Source organism: Ochotona princeps, chromosome 2 (genome assembly GCF_030435755.1).
Source record: "Ochotona princeps isolate mOchPri1 chromosome 2, mOchPri1.hap1, whole genome shotgun sequence".
Taxonomy (NCBI): domain Eukaryota; kingdom Metazoa; phylum Chordata; class Mammalia; order Lagomorpha; family Ochotonidae; genus Ochotona; species Ochotona princeps.
The window spans coordinates 66993253-67000765 of NC_080833.1; the positions used below are offsets into that span (position 1 = coordinate 66993253).

Below are 7513 nucleotides of genomic sequence, written 5' to 3' on the forward strand. Positions count from 1 at the left end.
CTTTAAAGATATATCGATTATATGGATATTTTGATTCAAAATACTTGAGCCATTGACCAAAAACACCTCTTTTTTTGAATCTCTTTATAGAAGACTGGAACCTTTTATTTGCATCTAAAGAATTTGGTTTAATGATCTTTGGAATTTCACATTCAAATTAAACCTGTGAATTATAGTTCTAAACTTGTGCAGAGGATGTGTGTCAGCAAGGAGAACCTATGCATTTCATTCAATTTGACTTCAAAGCTTGTGAATAACAAAGTTATTTGTTGGTACTGTGCTATTTTTGTGGTGGGTCCCAGATTCACTCTTCTAATGGCCTATTCGTAATCTTATGGTACAATTATACACGCATTTCAGATTTAGTAAGGATAAATAGTATGATTTATTATCCTCAGAGGTGATACCACAAGTCATCCATAATTCAGTAAAACTTATTTTAATTAATAATGATGTGATCAGTAGTCATTGATGATATCTTTATTATATTATCATATCTTTTTTTATTAATTACGTTGCATTATGTGACACAGTTTCATAGGCTCTGGGATTCCCCCAACCCCTCCCAGTGCCCTCCCCCCATAGTGGATTCCTTCACCTTGTTGCAGTATTGTAGTTCAAATTCAGTCAAGATTCTTTCATTGCAAGCATATACCAAGCATAGTATATTATCATATCTAATCCTAAAATATATTCTTTCGGTTCTAGCTCTATCATATGGCATAATGGAGCTCATATTACCGCATTTTCAATGTCACCTCTCTTCTTCCAACCATATTCATCACTCATGTTGGATTTTACAAAACATTCTGAATTTTCTCCTCTTCCGTTCTTGAGTTCGCCTTCATTCTTGAAACCCAGCAAAAGTTATCTACTAATCAAATGTTGCCACATCTTATTTAAATAACCCCTAATGGGTTCTTTTTAAATTTTTAAAAATATTTATTTTCCTTAATGGCAGAGAAAAAAAATGAATCTGGTAGTTCACTCCTCAGATTGCTCCAGTTCAGGAACCAAAAGTGCTGTGTGGGTCAGCTTAGTGAATGGCAGGGACTCACGTAATTGATCCAACTTCTGTTGTCATCTCAGAAGCGCTAACAGAGAGTTGGGTGAGAAGCATGACAGCCAGTGCTTGAATGAGCGATCAGTTAAGATGTACATGGGCACTGTCTTAGCAATCACATCTTAGCAATCAGTTCAGACGCAGATGGGCAATATCTGCCCCCACCCCCCCCCACACACACAATGCTTTTTTAGCTCTTCAGGAATATCTCTACGTAGAAATAGTTTATCTATTGCTCTTTCTATGTGAGACATATTTCTCTGGAAATTATGCTGGCTTGCTCCCTTACTTCTTTCAGGTCATAATAAGAAAAACTTTTTAGTGAGGATTTCCATAAAGTCCTATCTGAAAAAGATATTTTCTCTGCAACTCTTTGTTTCCTGTTTCCCTTAGTTCTTCTATGTAACATGTTGTGTCTTTTGCTTATGTCTCTTTTTCCACATATGGGCTCAGTGGTGGTGGAGATGTTGTCTTTTTTCCTTCCTACTGAAATATATTCGTCCATTCTTGAACTGATAGCTCTAGCTCACTCTTCAATATCTATTTAAAAGTAATTCATCTTGCAATAAGTTTTTTTCAAATATTTTCATTCAAAAGTCAGATATACAGAGAGGAGGAGAGACAGAGAGGATGATCTTCCATCTGATTCACTCCCCAAGCAACTCCCCAAAGCCAGGAGCCAGGAGTTTCTTCTGGGTTTCCCATGAGGATGCAGCATCCCAAGGTTTTGGGCAGTCCCCCACTGCTTTCCCAGTCCACAAGCAGGAAGCTGGATGATAAGTGGGGCCACCAGGATTAGGACTGGTGACTATATGGGATCCAGGAGCATGCAAGGCGAAAACTTTAGGTGCTAGGCTGTGGCACTGGGCCCAGAAGTTTGTTTTTGCGTAAGACAATTAATCAAGTTTGTTTTAGTACATCATCTGCCTTAGCTATTAACAATCAACACAACTTAGGTTCATTTCATTGGCCTGTATGTTTTCAGCAATTAGTTCATTTTTGTCACATGAATAAACAATTGGCAGAATGAATAAAGGATAGATAAAAAAAATGAGTAAGAGAAAATGTGCCTAAGGAAAATTTTACATATGCAGAAAATTGATAAAATATTTATATTTTCAAATTTATTGATTTTATGTTTCCATTCATGCCAAAAATAAACCTTATAAAAAAGATTGTATGTTGTAATATTTGGAATAAATCTCAGAGTTAAATTTCCTTCCAAACCTGATTTTTTATGTATATCTGTAAAAGTCACTGAAATGGTCTCTTTATCAATACCATTAGGATAATCATATTTTCATTATAAGTTTAAATGTGGTTTTGTTTTGTTGCTAATAATGAAAAAGGAATGTGCAATAGAGGTTGGTGAAAGCTCTTTGGAATAAGGAATAAAAAACAGTCTTATACCACATGAAGCACCCTGGAGGTAGGTAAATTACAAAGATTAGGGTTTGCATAATTGGTATATCTCATAGTTTGCATTAACCTTATGAAGGGCAGCCATTTTTCATAGATGTTGAGAATAATGTTAAAAATACTAAAGCCTAAGCCCTAACAATCATGAAAGTTAGCACAGATTATTAAGCTAATTAAAACACTGGGGGCTCTGGAGATCTGAATTTTAATACACTTTTTGCCACCAACTTATAATGTAACCCCAGGCAAGAGAGCAGGTCTCTTTATTCTTTGCTTTCTTCATCTGTGAAGTGAACATTACCTTCCAGAGGTGGTTGCACCGCATAGCAATGAACTGATGGGAAGGGTGCTTTAAGAACAGCCCCTTACGTTCATTGTAAATGAGTAAACTAAAACGAGGGGAGCCAGAATAAAAGAAACCTGGTGATAGATACCTTGCATATTATCTGTTCAGTTGTCTTACTGTTTCGGAAGGAATAGTCTCCTTTCGGTTTTGCTATTTGATGTACTTCTCCTGCATGCCACCCCTCACCCTACCACATGTACTCCATCATATCCAAAATAAGATTATGAAGCTTCACGGAAGATTTGAAAAATGTAAAGAGTAGAAACAATTTATAGCAGGTAAATGTAATTGATACCATGTCTTCATCAAAATTTACCTTAAATGCAAGGTACACAGTTACCTCCATGAAAGCACCACTATTTATTGCTTTTTAATTAAAGCTATGATGTCTATTGCCACTATTTCTCCCGGCTGAGCTGCCCAAAAAGTGTAATTGCAAAGTAAGATTACAGTTCCAGATGATGAATGCGTATAGCATTCTCTGTACTAAATATTGTACTGGAATGTAAAATGGATGTATGTCATGACGGTATAAAATATGAGCTTGTGTTTGAGATAAATTAGCCAACCTGTAGCACGTTGCAATTTTCTACGGGAAATTAATTTATTTTCTTTGCCAAATTATTATACATTAATTACTTTGTCCAGGTTATGCATTTTATTAGGAATCTTTATGATAATATGGTGATTCTTAATTACGTTTGTTTCTTTATCATTTAATAACTTTTAAAATTCTTTGTAACATCTTGCAAATTTATGTGAAGAAATAACAAAACTCAAAGAATTACAACTTATATGTAAAGTATTACTAGTTGTCTAGAGAAAAAAAGCTTTTTTAATTTGAATACTTTCAACAATATATAATTTCCTTCCTTTGCAGGGCTAATTTGAAATCTAGACTGACTCTTCATTATTCCTGAAGGATGCATACCTCTCATGAGAAAGGGATTTCCTTATTTGATGTAATCACATTAGCATGGTTTATTGTGATGTGGGTATGTCTACTGACTTGGGCATATGCTTTATCTAGTATATGATCTTATGTTAAAGTCAAGTGGACACAAAAATTAGAAGAGGAAGAGGAAGTAGGTGTTTAACATAGATGGGAAGTTGCTAGTTAGGATGCCTACAATTCACATGGGAGGGTTTGGGTTCAATTCTTGGATCCCACCCCTGACTCCAGCTTTCTCAGTGTTATCTCTGAGGGAGAGGCGATGGTTCAGGAAGTCGTGTCCCTGCCACACACATGAGGGTGTAGTTCTTCAATATTCGCTTCTGCCTGATATTGCCCCACTTTTGATGCTTTGCATGCATCAGCACATTTATGCTTTGCTCTCTCTCTTTCCCTCTCTCTTTGAACCACTTGTCACCACATCTCTGACTCTCAGATGAACAAATAAAATTTTTCAAAACGCATAAAAAATGAACAATTTATAACATTGCATGAGTATATGTGATACTCACAAATTATTTGTGACCTCAATCATGCCAAATTACTGAGAAGAAAATTAAAAAGAATTGTTTTCTTCAATCTGATTTCTCAATATGGACATTTAAAAATGCTTATTCTACTGAAACATTTTTCCTGTGTAAACATCACAAATATAAATTTAGTAAGTAATAAGTAATCATAAATTAATGGCATTTATTTTAAAGTAAACCATGATATTGTTAATGTTACCATGTACTTATAAAATAGGGATATAAACAACACTCTTCTGAATATTTCCTATGTTCCATCAGAAAAGACTACCTGAAATTCTTAGGAAAAGTTCTCCAAACAGTTCATGGAAAACTGCAATTGAAAGTCAAGTTGATTTGGGTGCAACGAAAACTCTGAAATCCACATACTTTTCTTTACAATAAATTTATTTGAACTTTGAGGAATTCTTGTATGTCCTTCTAAAGTTACTTGGGCATTCATGTTTACAGGACAACCTTGCTGGAGATGCCCTACAAAAGCTGAACATCCATTCTGGCATCAATTGGAACAAACCTCTTAAAGCAAACTTTGATGGTGAAGAGGCTGCAGATGCAGGTGTGGCCACAAAGGAATTCTTTCTTCTGCTATTGCAAAAACTTTTGAATCTCATCTGTGAGATGTATATGTACTATTTTTTTAAAAGATCAATGGAAGCTATATCTCATGGATTTAGGTGTTTCCTTTTTTTTTTTTTATTACAAAGTCTGATATACATTGAGGAGGAGAAACAGAGAGGAAGTTCTTCCGTCGGATGATCCACTCCCCAAGTGAGCACAACGGGGCCGGTGCTGTACCGATCCGGAGCCAGGAGCCAGGAATCTCTTCCAGGTCTCACACACACGGGTGCAGGATCCCAAAGCATTGGGCCATCCTCGGCTGCTTTCCCAGGACACAAGTGGAGCTGCCGGGATTAGAACCGATGCAGATATGGGATCCTGGGTCGTTCAAGGATTGAGCCGTTCATGGACTTGAGCTGCTAGGCCACACCACCGGGCCTGATGTATATGTACTATCAAGATTCAAATCTCTTATGGTTTTCAGGCATGTGCTTTGTAGAACACAACTGGCTTCACTTGCTTGGTATAACCTATGGATTTGCTAACTACAACTCCACTGTGACTGACCTCTGCTTTGCACCGGCCCTGTATGGAAAGCTACTGAATGCACAGCATGAATTGGGAGACCTGAAGGAGCTGCTGCCCACTGAAAAAAGGAGCCTTCAAGACTTTCAGATTACCCCCATGCAAGATGTCGAAGAGACTTTCTGAATCAACTTCATGATCTACCAAGAAGGCCTGAGCAAAAGAACTTGATCCTTGGGACAAAGACCCCGTATGTAAGGCTAACAGGCATCAATTTGTGAATGTCAGTGTGAAGTATGTCCTTCAAATCTCAACCCACAAGCAGCACACACCCTTCTCCAGCGGCTTCCTCAAGGTGTGTGTTGGTAAAGTACCAAAGTTCTCCCAGCCTTCTGAACTGAGGGCCGTGATAATAGGGAAGAACAACTACAACTGGGAGGAACCGGAAGCGACTGTTGTCTACAAGGGTAATTACCTGTCCACACATCCCACTGAAAAACTTTTGGGGGAAGCATTCATGAGATCCCATTGAAAAAGAAGAAGTTTCTCTTGTTCGTGATTGGCAGTGATCAGATGCCCATCTGTGGCATGGACAGTCTGCAAATCACCATCCACTCCACATCCAGCCGGGGCAGGAAGCGGGGTGGAGGGCTACCTGCACGCCGGCCGGGCTTGCCACAACCTACTCAACCTCCCCAAGCACAGCAGCAGAGATGCTGAGTTAGCCAGCGGCTGACACAAGCCCTTGACAGCTAGGAGGCGTTTAGTTCGGCCCGAGGCTCCTGGCTTGGCATAGATGCTATTTCCTGCCTCAGTGTGTTCACCGAGGCTTATGCAGAAAAGCATGGGTGATGGTATCTATTTTTGTATTGTCTAAATTGGTTGGCACTTTAGGATCTTGAAGCTTATGTCTGTGGGATGTGTTTTTTGGGGGTGGTGGGATGTAGTAAAAGAAAAAAAAAAAGAAGGTTTTATGGGAAGCACTTTTGCTGTCGTTTTGAGCCGTTACCCAGTATCCTTTGCACTTGTGAATATGCTATCTCTTAGACAAAATGGCTGTGGGTTTTTTTAACCTTCCGTTTCCCACGTGTGCCTCTCGGTCCGGAGCTTCCCTCACTAGGCTTCCTTGTCTTCTTTCCATTGACAGACCCGTGCTGCCCTTGCATGCAGGAGAGCTCCTTCCTCTGCAGCCTTCAGGATGACCTGACTTGTTGCCACCTTCCTCCTTACCAAAGGAGGAATGACCCACTTCAGAAACCCCACTTCCAAACCACCATAAATTCTGAGCACCTGCCTTGGGTCGAGTTCAAGAATAAAACACAAAAAAATTTCTGGAGGGAGCGGTAGCCTTTCCCAAGGCTCTGTCCATTCTCCTAGACCTGCCGCTGAGCGCAGTGTGTTGGAGGCTGGGGCTCATTCCTGGACTTTGTATTGAAATGATAGGTGCCCCACCCCCTCCTACATGTACTGTCACCTCGCTTTGGAAGCAAGTCTCGATAGTTTTTAAGCAGTATCTATGTTGGGCCCAGCACGGTAGCCTAGCAGCTAAAGATCTCACGTCGCATACACCAGAATCCCATATGCGCACCGATTCTAATCCCAGCTCCTTGCTTGTGGCCTGGGAAAGCAGTGGAGGATGGCCCAAAGCCTTAGGATCCTACACCCGCATGGGAGACCTGGAAAAATCTCAGTGTTCCTGGCTTCGGATCAGCTCAGCTCAGGCAGTTGCAGTCACTTGGGGAGTGAATCATCAGATGGATGATCTTCCTCTCTGTCTCTCCTCCTCTCTGTATATCTGACTTTTCAATAAAAATAAAAACATCTTTAAAAAAGTATCTGTGTTATGCAAGGAAAAAATATATACATTTATTGTGCCTGTATCACCTCAGAACCTCTTGCACGTTTTAGTTCCCTTTGGTTTTTTTTTTCTGTATCTTAGTTCCTCTCTCACTGAACACTTCTGTTTTCTTCACTTCTTTCCTTTTGCTGTTACTTAATACTCCATCCTTCACCTTTCTTTCTGGTGGATGCATGCAATCCTTAAAATTTAAATCACAAAATTCCTGCTTGCTTTTTTTTTTTTACTCTTAGGTGCTAAAGCTTACAGATACTGTTTTTGA

At 39.2% G+C, this 7513-nt stretch overlaps 1 pseudogene; it reads left to right on the forward strand.

The window, feature by feature from the left end:
• The first annotated feature begins 3351 nt into the window (after positions 1-3351).
• LOC118758558 (probable E3 ubiquitin-protein ligase HERC3) lies at positions 3352-6245 on the forward strand (annotated as a pseudogene).
• Positions 6246-7513: the final 1268 nt, after the last annotated feature.